This window comes from Pezoporus wallicus, unplaced genomic scaffold (assembly GCF_028554395.1).
Source record: "Pezoporus wallicus isolate ANWC-B61680 ecotype Strahan unplaced genomic scaffold, APGP_CSIRO_Pwel_v1 contig_3058, whole genome shotgun sequence".
Taxonomy (NCBI): domain Eukaryota; kingdom Metazoa; phylum Chordata; class Aves; order Psittaciformes; family Psittacidae; genus Pezoporus; species Pezoporus wallicus.
In genome coordinates, this window is record NW_026641153.1 from 862,145 (window position 1) to 880,583 (window position 18,439).

Consider the following 18,439-nt stretch of genomic DNA (forward strand, 5'->3'; position numbering starts at 1 on the left):
CCCTCTACAATTGGGAAAGCTGAAAACTAGGAAGCTGAGAAAAACTGAACATTCACATGAATTTCTGTTGGCTCTCCAGAAATGAAGAATGTTGCTGTGGGCATTTTTATCCTCATCCGTCAAATTCACCAAGTGTGTCTAATCAGATCTCTCTGCTTTCTGACGGTAGAGTGGCTATATGATATTTGACTAAATACATGTCATCGAGATGTCCTGACTAGTCTTTTCGTCTAAGTTGAATTGAGCCATTTTGCTCATTGGAGTTCTATCATCTGGCCACATAAAGTATTGTTATCATATTATCCCATCAGATCACTGGGTGCAGAAAACTGACAGCTCTAATGAGTTACAATACACAAAGTCTTGAAAATTCAGTAGAATTTCTATTCTAATTCATTCAAAGAAAAGGTCAGTATACATATTCTGTCACATTGCTGCATAAGAAGAGTACAGTATGTAACTACTAAAGGCCAGTTCCTTCAGTCATTAAACATACAGCACTTGTGGTGTTGTAAATTCCACAGTTAAAACCATGTACTTTTCTATGCCATTTATTTCTAAGAACCATCTTGTCAATAGAAACATCGAACAGTTTCTTAAGATATTCCTCTAAGCACTTATTACTTAAAGTTTGTAGGCGTTGCTGTGATAGAACAAATTTTGTGTTCACTAGGGCACCAGCATAATGCCTGCAGAGTTGAAGGCAAAGAATTTTTAGGGACAGAGAATATACTGATATCCAGACAAAAATATATATCCCAATATATTTTCTCATTCTGTAAATCTGTACTTCTGAAAAAGTGAGATATTTCTTCCTTATTATTCGAAGAACTTTTTTGAAGAATCATATTTTTTGTGATAAAATATGTGTGAGAGAAAGCACTGGAATTTTGAAAACATGGAAAAAAAAGGTTGATGAAATTTTCTAATTCATAAATGGACCTTTATCTCACAAACAGTAAATTATTCTATGCATTGTTACAGAAGCTCTGTGTTAGGAAGTATTGAGGCGTGTTAGTGGGCAATTTCTAATTAACTGTTGCATTTCAAACCATTACAGAAAAGAGGGAAATGACCCAGTGGTATGACAGGGGAAAAATGACTGCAAATACAACTCCAGCATCGCTGATCAGGAGTGAATACTGCACAGCAACACAGGTATGCAGGGAGGGTTTGCAGGAGCTATTGCAGTGTATTTGTATCTAAGTCAGTAATATTTATACCCTAGCTCTATGTTTTCTAAATACTGTACACTTGTATCAGATTTTTTCACAGTTATCACACTGAGCAAAGACATACAGAACTGAATTATGTGAAGAGAACTTTCTAGTAAATGGCTAGAGCAGCAGCTGAAAACCAAAGCAAGACTGTGAAAAAAATACATTTAAAAAAGAAAAGCCTTTTTTTTAAATCCAAAATGGCTTATCATGTAAACCTGTATTCAGTGTCCTCTCCACGGGTTTTTGAAAGGGGAAAATGTCACTATAAACTGACCTTTTCCTGAAGCATTTGCTAAAACTTTACAAATGTCAAAACAGTAGTTCAAAATGAAGACAGCATCATCAGGAAGGAAAACTGCGAGGGTAGTTGTGCATGTAATTTAACGAAGTAACTGAAGTCATAAACTCTGGTTTTACTTCCACTTATAAGATCCCCTTCAAATATATATAAGAGTAAACGTAGCCAATGTATTTTTCCAGCTTGCAACGTTCAACAGCTTTCCTGGCATTAAATAACTGCTTGAAACAAAAAAAATATGAAAAGCAAAATAATAATATTTATTGCCACTGAATAATATACAGCACCAAATAACATGATAAAATTTCAGAACAATTAGACAACAGTACATGTTGTCCAGGGTTTTTTCTCCTCTTTCATCTTTGTATGAGATTTGTGTGGCAAGGTTTTGGTAGCAGGGGGGCTACAGGGGTGGCTTCTGAGAGAAGCTGCTAGAAGCTTCCAGCATGTCCGATGGAGCCAGTGCCAGATGGCTCCAAGACGGACCCACTGCTGGCTAAAGCTGAGCCCATCAGTGATGGTGGCAGGACCTCTGTGGTAGCATAAAGAAGAGTAAAATGTTACTATTCAGGAGTAGTTGCAGCTGGACAGACGACTGATTGCATCTGAGAGAAACAGCCCTGCAGACCCCAAGGTCAGTGCATAAGGAGGGCAGGAGGTGCTCCAGGCACCAGAGCTGAGGTTCCCCTGCAGCCTGTGGTGCAGCCCATGGAGGTCCATGTTGGATCAGACTCCACCTGCAGCCCAATGAGGCCCCCACTCTGGAGCAGGGGGGTGCCTGAAGGAGGCTGTGACCCTGTGGGAAGCTGCGCTGGAGCAGGCTCCTGGGAGGACCTGCGTCCCCATGGAGTGAGAAGCCCAGGCTGGAACAGGTTTGCCACAGGACTAGTGATACCACGTGAATCCAGGCTGGAGCAGCCTGCGCCTGAAGGACTGCACCCTGTGGAAGGGACCCACTGGAACAGTTCATGGGAAGGACCCCTGCTGGAGAAGTCCAGGGAAGAATGTCTTCTGTGGGAGGGACCCCACGCTGAGCAAGCAAGAGTGTGAGGAGGCCTCCCATGAGGAGGAAGCAGCAGCAGAGACATGATAAACTGACCACAACCCCCATTCCCCATCCCCTGTCCCTCTCTGTGGGGAAGAGGTAGAGAATTTGGGAGCAAAGTTGAAACCGGGAAGAAGGGAGGGATGTGGAGAATATGTTTTTAAGATTTGGGTTTATTTGTCATTATCCTACTCTGATTTGATCAGTTTCCCCAAGTTGAGTCTGCTTTGTCCATGACAATAACTTGTGAGTGATGTCTCTATACAGACATCTGTCTCTCTATAGGAATACAGACATCTCTCTCTGTCCCTATCTTGACCCACAAGCCTTTTGTTGTATTTTCTCCCCCCTGTCCAGCTGAGGAGGGCAGCAACAGAGCAGCTTTGGTGGGCACCTCGCCTCTAGCCAGGGTCATGCCACCACAGTCTTCATTTGCAAAACCTTTTGCTTTTTGTGTCAGTCAGTATTAATACATTTCTCTGTCACCACAGTAAATGAATCCTCATTTTGTTTTTGAATAGGTATTCAGCGTGCATCAGGAGGAACTGTCAGCCGAAGTGGAAGCCTAAGAGAAAAATGTGCAGAGCTACTACCTGATTTTTTATCCAGTCTTGTTTTCTCAAAAGTGCATGACCCTGGGATGATGACTAAGATTATAGGTTTCTTCTATTTAACTATCAAAATGTTAGAGAGCCAGAATTGAGAACTATATAACTGTATTTAAACCTAACAAAAATGCCATTGCCTTTGGGATTACTGAGGAACTTTGGAAAAGAACTGCCATGAGAGATTCTTCCAATTATTTTTTGATTGAATGAACCAAACAGAAAACCTCAGTGTTAATCCTAACCTCATTCTTTTGGATACTTATCCATCACATTTCATATGGGCTGTCACATGCCTGAGCCTCCCTAGACATTATGTGTTCTTCTTAGAATGCATCTGACCTCATGGATGAAAGCCTCTAAAATCACTGAAGTTTATCAATTCTCTTAAGATGCAGGAATAAACAGTATGAGTGAAAGCCAGGCAACCAGAAAGTCGCAGTGACTGAAGCTTGCAGGGCAACAGATAGTACAGTAGTCTCAGAATTACTAACTCTAATATTAGTAAGTAGAATCACTTACATGCAAATATTTTTGTGCAATGAGTTTGAGTTAAATACCATTTAAGAGCTTTTAACCCAATACCATTCCAAAATACTCATTTACTACAGAGATGTAGTAAACATCAAATACCTTGAATTACAATGACCCTTATGGGTCCCTTCAAACTTGAGACATTCTATGATATTCTCCTTTACCTATAAAGACTTTTGAGGACCACTGGAGGTAAAATTAAGGTAATGTACAGGGTATCAGTGAAGATTGTATGACTGAGGGATACACAGGTTTTTTTTTTCTAATAACTCTAAGAAACAAAATACTTCATACAAAACATTTATACTCCCCACCATTTTCACCACCAAATCATAGAATGGTTTGGGTTGAAGCTCATCCTTGTTTCACCTTGAAGCTCATCCAGTTCCAACCCCCTGCTATAGGCAGGGACACCTTCCACTAGACCAGGTTGCTCCAAGCCCCATCCAACCTGGGGTTGAACACTGCCAGGGATGGGGCAGCCACAACTTCTCTGAGCAACCTGTGCCAGGGCCTCACCACCCTCACAGGGAAGAACTTCCTCCTAATATCCCATCCAAATCTCCCCTCTGTCAGGTTAAAGCTATTCTCCCTTGTTCTGTCACTACAGGCCCTTGTAAAAAGTCCCTCTCCGGATTTCCTGTACTCCTCTTTAGGTACTTGAAGCTGCTTTAAGATTCCCTTGGAGCCTTCTCTTCTCCAGGCTGAACAACTCCAGTTCTCTCAACCTGTCTTCACTGGATGCAGCCTTTTACTTGGTTCTATCGCTTTAGACCAAATTACTGACCTGCAGCCAAACTTCCTGAACTTACTGGGCTGAAAAAGTCTTGGAGAAAGCCAAATATGACCTCCAAGTTGATGGAGATCATGGAAAAAAATTCTTGTTACAGAAATTTAGGGGGGTAGGTTGTAATACTGTAAATCCTCACAGTATAACATAAAGATATCCAAGCTGGTAAATTAATGCATTCTATTAGAAATATATCTTATACAAAAGTGTGAGGCTCTGGAAATCTGTAGAGAATCAGATTGAGTTGGATAATCAAGAAACATACTAGATGTTATATCCTGTTTGAAGAATAATGCCTGCTGCACAGCTTTATGGCTGTCTGGAAGCCATTAAAGTGCATTTAGCTGGAAGTGAAAGAATATTTTTCAGTGTTCAAATGTGGCAGTTTTGAGTGTGAGACAGAAGACAATTTAGGAACCTCTGAAACAGTCATTGCCATAATAGCAGCGATCCATCCTCCCTAAAGCAGCAGCTGATGTTTTAGTTTTCTTCTCCATTTAACTAGCAAAGTGCTCAGATGAGCTTTTGTTAAGCCCTGGTTTTGCAATGGCTGGGTCTGCAGGTCTTCACTTCCAGGTTTTTTTTCGAGGCTCACCTGTTCTGTGCACTGCTTCATCCCTTTAATCATACATCATAAGATATTTCCTCTGCCTCATAAACAAAGGGGGAGTTTGTTTCCATAGAAACAACAGAAAACCTGGAGCTGTTCCTGTTTCCACTTGTGCCAGGCCGTTGGTGCCCTCTGTGGAGGGGATGCATGACCAGTACTTGTCTAGATTGACTAATTCTCTCACTTTTATTTGAATCATAAATTGATCTTACTACTTCTATGTTTATCAGGACATAAAGCTACAAATTTTATACCTCATAATTACACTGTCATTAACCCATCACCATAATACAGATTTTGGCTCCAACTAACATTTTAATATCATTGCACTTTATTCGGAACCGGACCCTTTCACTTTACTTCTTTGGCCAAGTCATAAAATTATTCAGTAATGCCAAACTCTAGGACATCAGGTTACCATGTTATATAGAAAATGACCTAAACAGAAATAACAGTAATTTTCATGCCGTGGTTTACTTTTCACTTTCTTTTCCCTTTCTCTGCCCAGACTATACATATGAAATATTAATTTTTGTTTGCTGCAGCTTCACTCATATTGCAATACAGCAAACTCTGAATACTTCAACTCCTTTGAATCCTCAACACTAGGCACTTTTTCACATGGTGATTTCCTAAAACTAAAGGACTGATTTAGGTTCTTAATTCAAGCCCCAGGTAGGATCTTTAGCAACTAATACAACTTTAAGGTCTTTTTAATGACCGTATATGTGCACTATTAACTCCTTATTTCCTTATTACCTATGACCAAAGCTCTGGATTCTGCATTGCCCTTTCCCATATGCACTCAACATGTATGCATCTTGTTTCATAGCACAGAAAAAAAATTATGTGTACATTCGTACAATAATACGACAGTTGTATTCACTAGAAACATAAGTACTCTGGTACTCAGGTAGACTGCCTTCACAGAACACAAATATGGGGCATCCTTAAGGCTTCGAATATGGAATATTACAGTACAGTTTGTAAATTCTATATTATTTCTTTGATTTTCATAAAATAGCTATTTTTATACTGAGCATTAAGCTTATTCTAAAAATGTGCTAATGTAGCATCATTTTTATCACATACCTTTCGTTGTTAACTCTTCTGTTGTTTTTAATAACATTCTTCCTTTAGTTTTTATGTTTGCTTTGCAATCAATACCCATTCATTTCTACTCATTGCTACTATAACATATCTGAATTCATTATAATGTCTGTCCTGTTGAGAACTGTTTTACTGGATGTTTACTATTACTCAGCTGAGCAGTTTCATTGGCTTCAGAGGACAAAGAGAGTACTTACAAGCACCCAACACAAATCCTAGGTGCAGAAAATCATTCCATTTACCACTATTTTTTGCCTTGCTTCCTCTCATACTTTAAAAAAAAAACAAACTGAACTTTTATGAGCCGTCTTTGTTATGCTTTTTACAAAGGAACAAATAAAAAAGGGATAGTCTGAAATAAAGAAGCAGGTTACATCTCAAGAATTCTAAGCTTCGGAACTTGAACTCAGGGATAGAAATAGGAGGCAGAGAGAGAATTCTATTCTTTGTAGGGCTCAAATGAATGAAAAGGATACTCCAATCCAAATCTCTTAGTTGTTTCACATGTTGAGTCGCTGCACAAGGCTAGCCTTGACTAAGTTGTAAATCTCAGCAAACCAGAGGCTTCTCAGAGATATTCCCGGTCACACAATTCATCACCTTGGTTGACTTAAGGGCCCTCATGAAATATAACAAAAGCTCCTGTCTCAAGACTTCACATATCATCTACAGAACCACAAAAAAAGCTGGCATCACCTTCAGCAGATTCCCTAACTAGACAGGAACATAAAAAATATAAAATCTACCTGCCTATCTGGGTTACATTGCTTTTATTTTCAAACAACATAGAATGAAATAAAACAAAAACTTCTACTCCAGAAAGTGGAAAACACTCTATGTGCGACAGATTCTGCTTTTAACGGATAAATTAGGATAACCTTGTCAAGAGTATACAAAGCTCCACTTCTTTCAAAATGACATCAGAAATACAGGTCCTGTTGTCAATTATTTCATCACAGTCCTTCAATTAAAGATAAAGAAATGAATGTGTAACATCTAATAGATACATACTACAGTGAATGTAGTTTGAAAATATGTCATGAAGTGTATGACATCCATACACAAATGCTTCCTCACAGCAACTACTGTTCTAGGAATAACGAATGTGATCAAATCACAGACAGCAGCATCACCACTAAAATACTGAAAAAAAAATTACAGTGTCACAGACAGGGACACCTTCCACTACACCAGGTTGCTCAAAGTCCCGTACAACCTGGCCTTGAACACTGCCAGGGATGGGGCTCCCACAGCTTCTCTGGGCAACCTGTGCCAGTGTCTCATGACAAGAGTTTCCTGCCTGTTCCACTTTTTCTGTACCTTAGAAATGTGGAATAGTGTTGTTTGGGGTTTGTTTTTTTGTTTTGATTGTTTGTTTGTTTGTTTTAATATCTGGTTTCTCAGTTGCCTGCATCTGATCTGTCTTAAATGAACTCCTCATGGTTACAAAAGCTCACACCACTTATCAATGAGACCCTGTCAACCTTCACTTTTGAGATAATCCTCTAATCTCTACTGATAGTCAATGGAATAAACACCTCTACAATACATTTTTAATAAGCAGAGCCTAAAGTGACTACTATTTGTGTTGGTGGCCACATCACAGTTGTCAGAAGTTTGGTGGGATGAATTTCACTGTGTAATTTATGTCTGTACTTTCACAGGTATTAAGATCGGTAGTGTTTAGGACACAGACGTAGGAACAGTGTTCCCATTTTTCTCTTTTGTGGCCTTGGACAAGTTATCTAATTGCTTAGAGATCTGAGATTTGGCTTAATCAAATCATCTTCTCTGTAGGTAGGTATCTCAGCTAGTTATCCAGACTCCTGTGTTAATAGGACGAGATGACTCATGTCCACAACACCCATTTCCCTCTGGGGGCTACAACACAAGTCTAGCAACTAGTTAAAATGTAAAATTTCCACTTAAAATGAACAAAGGTAGATGAGAGGAATCTTGTTCTGTGTTACAGATCTGGCTAGACTAGACACACCGGATATAAAAGAGTTTCTATTTTATCTTGATTTGAAAGCAAAACTTTCAAAGCAAAAAGTCACTTCAAACATAACAGAAAACTAAAAAAAAAAAACCAAAAAAACCAAACAAAACACAAAAACTTCGAAACATGGTAGATCTGCCATTATTTCCTTAACCATCTCCTAATGGTGTGCCTAAGCTCCCAATTGAATAATGAGCCCAACTTCATTTTCTTACTTGCAAAGGTGCTGTAAATTTATACAAGAAAAACAGTGAATTACACAGATAAGTGATAATGGCATCATACAATTACCTGGGAGAGATGTTATCTACAGCACTGCCTGTGTATGATCTTGTAAAGGTGCTGAATGGCCTCAAAATTTTATGAAATACTTCCCCATTACTATATTATTATGCTGAGGCTGAACGCAATAAAAATTTAAGGTCAGAAATTAAAATTTTAAAACATTTTTATTCTTATTTTTGCTTTTTGCCAAGGAATGAGTTCCCCTCTGTAGTCTGTATATCCATGTCTAGCAAATTCACTGTGTGTTTATAAACTTTCACCAGCAAACATCTGAGAACAACTAGACCAGCAAGCAGATAAAGTGAATGGAATAATAGCTATTTTTGCAAATGCCCATTTGATCTTCACGATTTACTGATCAAATAATGGTTTTCTTCTTTCTGTTTTAAATTTAGAAAATTTGTACACCTCTTTATGCTGCTCGGTTGAGTCAGCAAGCACAGGTTAAGGATTACTGAATTCTTTCTCATCTGTAATTCAAAAAAGTAATCCCATTTCAGATGTGGAAAAAAAACAAAGAGGTTACACTAATGGTTATATATACTTATACTTAACATCAGGTAGAGCTTCTGGAACATTTGGCTAGTGCATTTCACATCGGTATTTGCAAAAGTCCTAGACCCAGATCCATGGGGCTATGGTGACTCCTAATTTCATTTATTTAAGGATTTGTAAGGACCAGATTTGCATCCAGGATTTTCTACTTGAACAGGTACATTGCTCAAGGCATCATGAACACTACAAAGAAAATTATTTTGCAGTTTTAGTGCATCTTGCTGGCTCAGATTGTGTAAGGAGTATTCACAGAAGGAACTGAAGATTAACCATGGCTGGGATAGGATGCCAAACACCAAGAGCTGTTTCTGAACTACTGGCTGAAACATCCAGCCTAAATTCTTTAAGTGAGATCAGCAAACCATAGGCCAAACTGTCACTTTATCAGAAAATTACCTTAGTCACATTTATGTATCACAATTGCAAAGGTTTATAAGCCACGCCAGACAAGTGTTTAGTTTCTGTCTCATTTTGCATTGCAGAAAGACAAGAAATGTGGATCTCCTTTTTGGACCCAACAGCATGTGAGTTATCTTCTGATGCAGAACATCCAATGAATGTTATGTTAGAAACTCTTCAAGTTAGTAATCATATAATTAATACAAAACTGTAAGATTGATGACTACCTTAGATATAGCTTCGGCTTCAGTGACAAATCAAATCAATTGCTAAGAGTAGCAGCCTTAAAAACGCCTATTGCATATTTTCCAATAAATCAGATTCAGCCATCCCACTGTCTGTATCATTGGCATCAAATGCATATTAGGTGTAGTATAATATATTAATCAGAAATTTTCCAAGCAACTCAAGATAGTAATAATTTTTAAAACACCTAAATATTTTCTTCAAATATAGGATATTGATGTACTTACAGAATTCATTAAGGAAATCTATCATTCCTGAGATCCAAAGCTAGCACTTTAAATCACAGAAGTAATAATAATCTATTATTTCCATGACTATCCTTTTATGCCTGTCCTGTCACACATTTTTGCACTGGAAACGTAAATACAAATTCTCATTTGAAAATGGAGAGTATAAAATGCTTCGTATAGAAGAGAGACACTGCAAGATTGCTGAACGGTAAGCAACCATGTGAAATCTTTAATACAAATAAATCAATGTACAAAGCTTCACCTGGTTCCTTGCCATTAGTTCCTAATTAAATGGGAATGTGCTTTAAATAATTTAATAGAGACCAAATTACCTACCTGTCTTGTACATGTGGCTTTCTACACATTTGCTTTAATATTGTATGATGCGCCCTGCATTTATTTTATGAAATTATTATCCATTCCATCACTTAGAGTAACACAGCAGCTATCCAAATAAATTTCTAACATGCTTGATGAGAAATAGTTTAGATGCCAGCAGCAGCAGGAAAACTAGAACACAAACTGGCAATCTGCACAGACTCACTTTGCACTGGATATACAGAAAAGTGGTTGCCACAAAAAATGTAAAAGCTTCCAATGCAATTGGTGGAAATGCCAACAAGCAGGAAATGTTCTCTAGAAAATGCAAGGGCCACATAAGCAATCTTGCATGATTACAGCACTCCTCCCACAAAGAACAATCCATTCATGAACAATTAATGAAAACATGTCTTTTTACCTTTTATGGTCTGTTTTTTCCCTGTCATCCTCACTATATATTGCTTTCTTATCTCTGTCAATACCAGTGAGAATTGTCAGTGCATAGCATCTTAGAGAAGGCACTGAAAACAATACTAGATGAAGTCCTTTTCTTGCAGAACAAACTTGCTTATATGATCAAAAAGATGCTATGGGAATGTCTGGTCCTCATTAATTGCCTCTAGACATAGATCAGAAAACAGTGGAAAAAACCAACCATACAGCAAAAATTATCAAAAACAAGCAACAAAAGTAAATACACACAAGACACGGTGCATCAAAACTCTACAACAATTAGCAATTAGCATTTGTACATCAGCAGCTAGAGATATCTGTCAAATTATTTAGGGGGATAAATCTGTATTTACGATTTTCTCTTTTTGAAACTGTTATTCTAAACAAAGCAAGCTCTCCTGCTTTGCTATCCAGAATGACCAGAGAATAGAGAACCCAAACTTGGAGTTACATATGGCAAACATTTGCCAAAGAAGGGTCATATTTTGTCTATGCCTAATTTAGATGTGCAATACATAAAATGAAGTATCAGGAACAGTGTAACCCTTTAGGGAGCCAAGTGATGCTCTTGACTCTGGCACCACTGCAGAACTTTGGTGAAGGACTCCAACCTCATCGAGGCACCTATTTCTCCCCCTTGACTGGAATACATTTAAAAGAGCATTTAATACATTCTGAATGCCCATGAAGTAAAGTGTAAATACAAAGTTCATTCCTCCTCATTTTTTTGGCCAGTTTAGCTATAGCAACCTCAGGATTTCCTGAACTGACCTCTGGAATGCATAGCTTTATTTTCTCCTAGGTTTTGTGCTACATCTTAGAATTAGCATTTTAGACTAAACACCTATGGAAGCAGAATCTGCTTCATCCAAACTCAGTGAAGATTTCAATAAAGACTATATTTCACATCTACACTTCACTTGATTTAAATTTTCTTCAAAACTTATACTCCACTGCAATTACAAAATATCATTGATAAAAACATGAATACCTGCACCTTTTTGCATCTTGGTTCTGCAGATGCTAAAGAATAGCTTTGCATTTATTTTAATGGCATTAAAGATCACCCTTTACATAAGTATGCAACCAAAATAAACCATTTCTTGAAACTTCCTTCATTAACAATCATTTGTAGAGGACGCAACATGATTTCCTTCCAAAAAGAGTTACTACCTAATTCTAATGGAAAGTTGAGTTCCATCTGAAAAAGACAGTACTGCACGGCACTTTGTGAAAAAGCAGAATTAGCTAGCTAATATACCAATCTGTATACATCTTTAATTCTAGAAATGTGTATAAGCAGGGCAGAGGCAACCGTACTGTGCTTCAGTAGGCATGGCTGAAGCACTCACCAAGTCCACAGCGGATGCTGGGTTAGACTTTTGCTCTGTTTCACAGCTGTGAACATAGTCTGAAATGCTGCCACTGGAAATACTAACACATGGTATGTGCAGGGATGCTTGTCATTTCTATGAGAATAAATACTTCTTCAACCCACATTATTCAATCCATATTCACATGAGATCTTCATACGAAACCTATGCACACATATTTTGAAAAAGCTTGAAGAAATCTTCAGTGATGTCAGTAGGTTTTGCATTTTCTAAATGTTTCTTTACCTTTTATCGAAGCCCACAGAATACCCTGATGTGTAGAAATAACAAAATGTCTCACTGTAGTGCAGCAGCAGAACTAAGGCCATTTGAAGGCAACAGAACCAGGAAGGATCTTAAGTTCAAATTGCAACAGAGAAATGTTACATCTATTTCATGCACTCGCTGACTTTTAACAGTTCAGAAGAAACGAGAAACGACTTCTCTATGAAAGCTATTTAGTGATCAACCTACATGGTGACATTTTATCCCTAAGGACAACACAAGAAGGAAAGCAGTAAATGAATGATGACTGAGCAAAGGCATCAAGCCTTAAAACCAATGAAACAGTGAAACAGTGATACACCTACTGAAAGTATATCCAGGTGACTAGAAGTCAAAAAAAGGAAAAAAAAAAAAAAAGTGAGTGAGTTCCTTTTTGGGACCCTCCATAGAAAGGTAGCTTCATATGACACTGTTTTTTTTTTCTGCTGACTACTATGTCTTAGGGTTGTAAGCTGTCTCTCTCTCCTCCAAAGGGTGTACACCAGTCTTTCTAAGAGAGACTGCTACCTGCCATTATGTCACATAATTGTGACATCTTAAAAAAAAACACAAAAACCCAGACAAGATTCTAATTTTTTATTGCAGCCAAATTTTGACTAAATGTCCAATGGTACCTGATCTGTAATACTAATGAACTATTAGAACTGTGACATTGTCATTGGCAGTCCATCCTTTAATTTGGCAGATGTATATGAACTACTACCACAATATATAAGGAAAATGAAGGAATGAAAAGGAAAAGAAAAGATGGGAAGGGAAAAGAATAAACGAATAGGTATAAACTCACTAAATAATAAATGGGACAAGTGAAGTAGGTACTTTGCTTTACACATGATATATGAAACAAATACATTTAACACTGTCTTATATTTGTGATTCTACTCTATTCTGCAGTCCCAGGTCACCTGCCATGCACTGTATTAGAGTTCCCTCTACTGGCTGAGTTACTGAAGCTGTTTCTTAAGAATTTGTGAAGTAAACCTTTATTTTACTTTTACTCACTCTGTTTACTGACTGAATGGAATTACACTGAACAATGAAAGCCTTCTCTTGGTGACATAATGAAATAGAAGACTAATCCACCTATACACAGCAACAGATTTCCCTGTTCTATTGTCTTAGAAGGAATACATTGTTTAGTTCACTAATAATGCAGTGTTCAATACAAGAAGTATTGACCAGGGAATTTATTTATTCTGCAACAGAAGTCTAGGAAAATTCCACAATCTGAAAGCCTTACAGACATGTGAGGATTTGAAATGGAAATACCATCTTTAATATCAATTATATGTAGGTTGCATATGCACAGATAATTGTTTAATCAACAACTTAGAAAGTCATACTGGTTTTAGTCACTGCACAAGAATTCATTGCAGTGAAGAAAGATTCAAAATCTGACCTCTTTAAAGAACACTGCATGTTTTAGGCCTGATCCAGACATTCACTGCATTCTAATATGAAGAGTGACAATTTGGCCATGGTACTTTGCAGCTACCGTTTAACGTTTCAGACCCTCTGCTACCACTCATCTCTTTCATCTTTAGCAGCAATTTGATGCTTCCAGAACTTATTGTCACAGTTGTTTTTCTGGGTCAGAAAATAAAGAGTGAGCAAGACCCCATTCACAAGCTTTGCAGGATTCATCACTGTTGATTGTGTCTGAAGATGGTGGACGAGTTACTAAAATTGTTGGAATTTCACCTGGTACCTAAATGTTCATAGCACAGAAATACATGAACATGCTGTAACTTCAGAGCCATATGGGGACCACTGTCCTGCCAGCAGGAAAATTCACCTACTAAACTGTGACAAAGGAAATATCCTACTTTGAATATTAACTATTGGAAAATTGTAAAATGCCAAGCAGTCAGAAGGTCCTTCCTAATTCCATTCAGATGCTAACTTATCACACAGCACTGAAATCCACAATGAAGTCTAAACTAGTCTCAATTCCTATTTCATATACTAGTTGAGATGTACTGCCTCATCTTTTGGAGTTTGGATATCATTGCTTAATTTTAGGGCTTTTTGTAATTTCATGTCCAAATCCCCCACAGGAGGACATTCACCCACTTTGAATGTCAAGTATCTATGTGGAGAGGTGGAGGTGAGAAAGAACTGCATACAAATTGCAGTTGCACAGCATCAATGTATTTCCTACAGTCTTAATGAAGTAAGGATAGGTCCCTATTCAGGTTTTGCCCTCAACTGAATTTGCTTCTAAAAGAAACATCTCGTCTTTAAAGTTCTAGCATTTACTAAATTAAAAAAGTGGTATAGAATAACCTTGCAAGTTCCTCTTAAACTCATTCGTATTTCAGAAAGCCCCTGAAACAGGCTTAAACAAAGCAGAACATTTTTGTCAATTAGGAGGTCAGTGTACCTTATTGTACAACAGAATCCTGCTTCTTGTCAATTGCAAATCTAAAAATGCAAGGTTTTAGCTAAACAAGCAGAAAATGTGAAAAGACAGGCAGCCAGACGACAGCATCAAGCAACTGCTTTTGCTGTGAAACTGCTGACTTGGGCCTCCAATAACATGACAGTGGTAAAAACAAAAAGGTGCTATATGCTTTGCAGTATTAAGGATAATGGTAGGAAGTTGAAATACCAAAGCCTGCAGAATGAAGGGTAGAAAAGGTTTTACAGTGGTACTGACTTAAGAAGTCTAGTTTTGGTTGACCTTAACACTAGTATAGCATGATACGAAAATATACAAGACAATGTTAATTTTATCTGCTGAATTAAGTTTGTTCAGACATACCTATCTTTCCGGGTAGATTTAAATTCACACAGCCCTCTAAGGAAACACTCATTTTAACATTAAAATGATTAATACATCCGGATGCTAAGGTTTCTCAGATGAAACTCCTGCTTAAAGCTAGTGTTTGCTGTTTGAGATAACGGTTAGAAAGGATCAGAGAAATAGCAAAGAGGCATCTTTAAGCTGAGTTTTCATATATATGGGTTCATATAAGTTAGTCTAAATATTTAAGTAGTGGAAAGATTGGAAAAATTTGAAGTGGAATTGCTGCACTAAACCCCCCCCTTTAGTGCAGTCACTCCTGACCTACAGTGGAGACAGTCCCAAAACATCTGGCATCCTGTACATGCATTGCCTTTGATGCCAACGGCTGTGGGAGAATGGATTACGGCTGCTCTGAAGTCACTCCCGGCAAACCTATGTTGAATATAACCACAAAGAGTAAAAATAATTAAATGGATTTTTTAGCACTGTATGAAACATTAATATCTTTGAGATCCATTCAAAACAGGTGGAGATATACGGTTTTCTGCAGTATCAGCATGACGTTCCACCTCATAAATTAAAAATAATACTTCACAGTCCTCAAAAAGCTATTCCTTTTCAGTACGCATTTCTAAAGAACCATTATGATGCATGATATACTGGGTTTCAATTAGATAGAGATGTGCTAATGAAGTACTGCATTATCATTTCATAGAACAACTGGGTTTTGCTAATTTGTTTCACACCAAACTTCCTAGCTTTAATTAGCAAGAGGAAAATATCCATTCAATCTGATTAAAGATCCCCAGGTACACTCATGTCCGTCTGAGGAGGTTCTTGCAAAGATTATGATAATGAGTAATTACCTTAGGCTAAAAGTTGTGTTTATTCTACTGTCTGGAATGAAGAACTCGAGCTGATTCCTCTCAGGAAAGAAAAAAGACTAAAATATAAATTTTATTCAAATTCTGGTCTGATGGTAAATTTTACCTCTGCATTTTCCCTCTACTGATTAAAAAACCCCACAACTTTTCCATGACATATGCTCATACTCTGTACATGGTGAATGGCAGAACCTCTCTCCTGCTTAAGACCTACAGTTATGGCCTCCCTGGATGTATTCACACACTCTGTAGTGTTTTTTTCCTTCCATTAATAGGTACTGACATTTCTGACCTAGATCTAAAAGGAAAGAAATTACAACTGCACCCTTAACTGCTTAGGAAACATGAATACATTTCCTAGATATTAATTTTAGTGGCACTGAGCTCTCATGCCAAGTCAGATGCTTGATTTAAGGTTTTATACAACTGAGAAGTACAGTCATAAAAAGGTACTTTTAGCTGACCTTATTTTTTTCTCAAAGACTTTTAATCCCTCATTACTAAGAACGAGAAGATGAAAGAAGCCCTCACAGAAGTGAAGGTAGACCAGAAGAAGGCTTGTCACCTAGCATACTCCACAGAGGAACAGATAGCCTGCGTAACACACAGATTGCCTTACACAGAGCTTAAAAGACACATGCATACCATGGTCAGTCCCAGTGTCCTGACTGTCCAGCCTGGAGATCAACAGTTCCCTTTTAGCTTACGTTTTTTGTCCTCCTTCCCATAAAAAAAGCAAGTTGGGGGAGGGATGTGTGCATGCCTGAGCTTTACCTATTGTGGCATTTTGACAAGACTATGTTCCTACCTATACTTAGGAATGCCACAATTGGCACCGGTCCACTGGTACAGACAAAATCTGAGTGCCACTCATAACCCTATTTCTGTTTTTAAAAGGGAATTATCCCTTCATCTGCTTGGCAGGAGTGGCCAGGATGCTGGAATGAGTGTAAGAGTGTGTGTATGTGTGTTTGTGCGTAAACCAGAGAGAAAGGGCACACAAAAGCTATTATTCAAAATGCTCTTCTAACAGACACTCATTCTAGTAGGATGAAGAGGTACTACTTGTCCTTCATGCCTTGTGTGGATTAATCTCATTACCAGTTCCATGATTTCTTACTACCTTAAAAGAATGGATCAGGATTCACCCTTAGGGAAAATGCCTATCAAGTGCTCTAAGTACAACCAAGATGTATGGACAATATTGTCCTATTCATCTTTAATGATTTTTGCATATCATGCCAATTGATGCACAGCATGTGTTTCTTAGGATAGCAGTGGAGACAGAGTTGGTTCTTCAAACTACTTGCTTTCACACACTTCAGCTCTTTGAAACTATAAAATACATCTAAAGTGGTTAAAGAGTCATCAAAGACATATACCCTCCATTACAGTGTGTAGGCACTCTGCACACATTAGTGTATTTTTTAAGCACTATGCTATCCATGGGAAGGATGGAGACAAATCTTCTATGGACAGATCCTCCTTCTCCTTGTATCGGTTCTGTGTTTCCTCTGTATTAAAGGGCAAGCTTATATTTCAGTGTTAACAGGTCACTACCAACATCCCCTAGCTTTGCATCAGGATAAAAAATGTTCATTACAGAAACTGCTGTTTCTCCAAATGAAAATATCCCCCTGTAGAGATATCCTGCTGTCTAGTTTTCTTGAGAGCAGAGAAGCTGCTGAAAAGACTGCTCTTGCCCACAAAGGCACCTTCTGAGCATCAACAGCCAAACTCTTGTTCGGTGTTTGATCACAGATAAATGCCTACGACAACCTTGCTGCAGGGTGCAGGACGTCTGTGAGATTCAATACCAAAATACTTCCATGGAAGGACATTTTTAATGAGTTGTTATTACTACAGGATTTTAATTTTCTGAGGTGGAATGGAGGGGTATGAGCTTGGATGAAGCTTACATCTGTAAGTAATATTCTGATTCATTAGGAGTGCACTCATGTCTGCCAAAAACCACAACTGTTTCACACAAAGTAAAACCTCCGGTGAAAGGCTGGCATTTGGAGGTCCAGTTATTCAGTCAAGTGGAGACAGGCTTTTTCAAAGTCTTTCAAGCAGGTCTCTATAAATACAGAAAATCAAAAAATCTATACAGTCACTGACGCAGTGAAAGCTAACCTACTGCACAGCAAATGTATCCATGGAATCAGGCTTTCTACTCCAGGTGATTGGTTTTCTTCTGATGAAAAGGACTCCAATTGTGCATGGCTATCTACTAACAATCCAATGTTCTTTCCAAATGAAAATAACACAGTGCAAGTTCTGGACACTCAGATAAAAACGTGTCTTTGAAAGAAACAAAGTTTTCCCACCTAAGGTGGTAAAAAGGGAAAATATCTAAGTAAAGACATTATATCAAAGGTGTAATAGCCAAAGAGCTATGCAATAAGCCCCACCTTCTTCTCTGAGTGACCTTCACTGCCAGCTGGT

General features: G+C 38.0%; 1 protein-coding gene across 14 annotated transcripts in view; it reads right to left on the reverse strand.

Annotated features, from left to right (window-relative positions):
* Nucleotides 1–18,439, reverse strand: part of MAGI2 (membrane associated guanylate kinase, WW and PDZ domain containing 2) — a 739,872-nt gene that overhangs the window by 459,831 nt on the left and 261,602 nt on the right. The gene's annotated exons all lie outside the window — the stretch shown is intronic.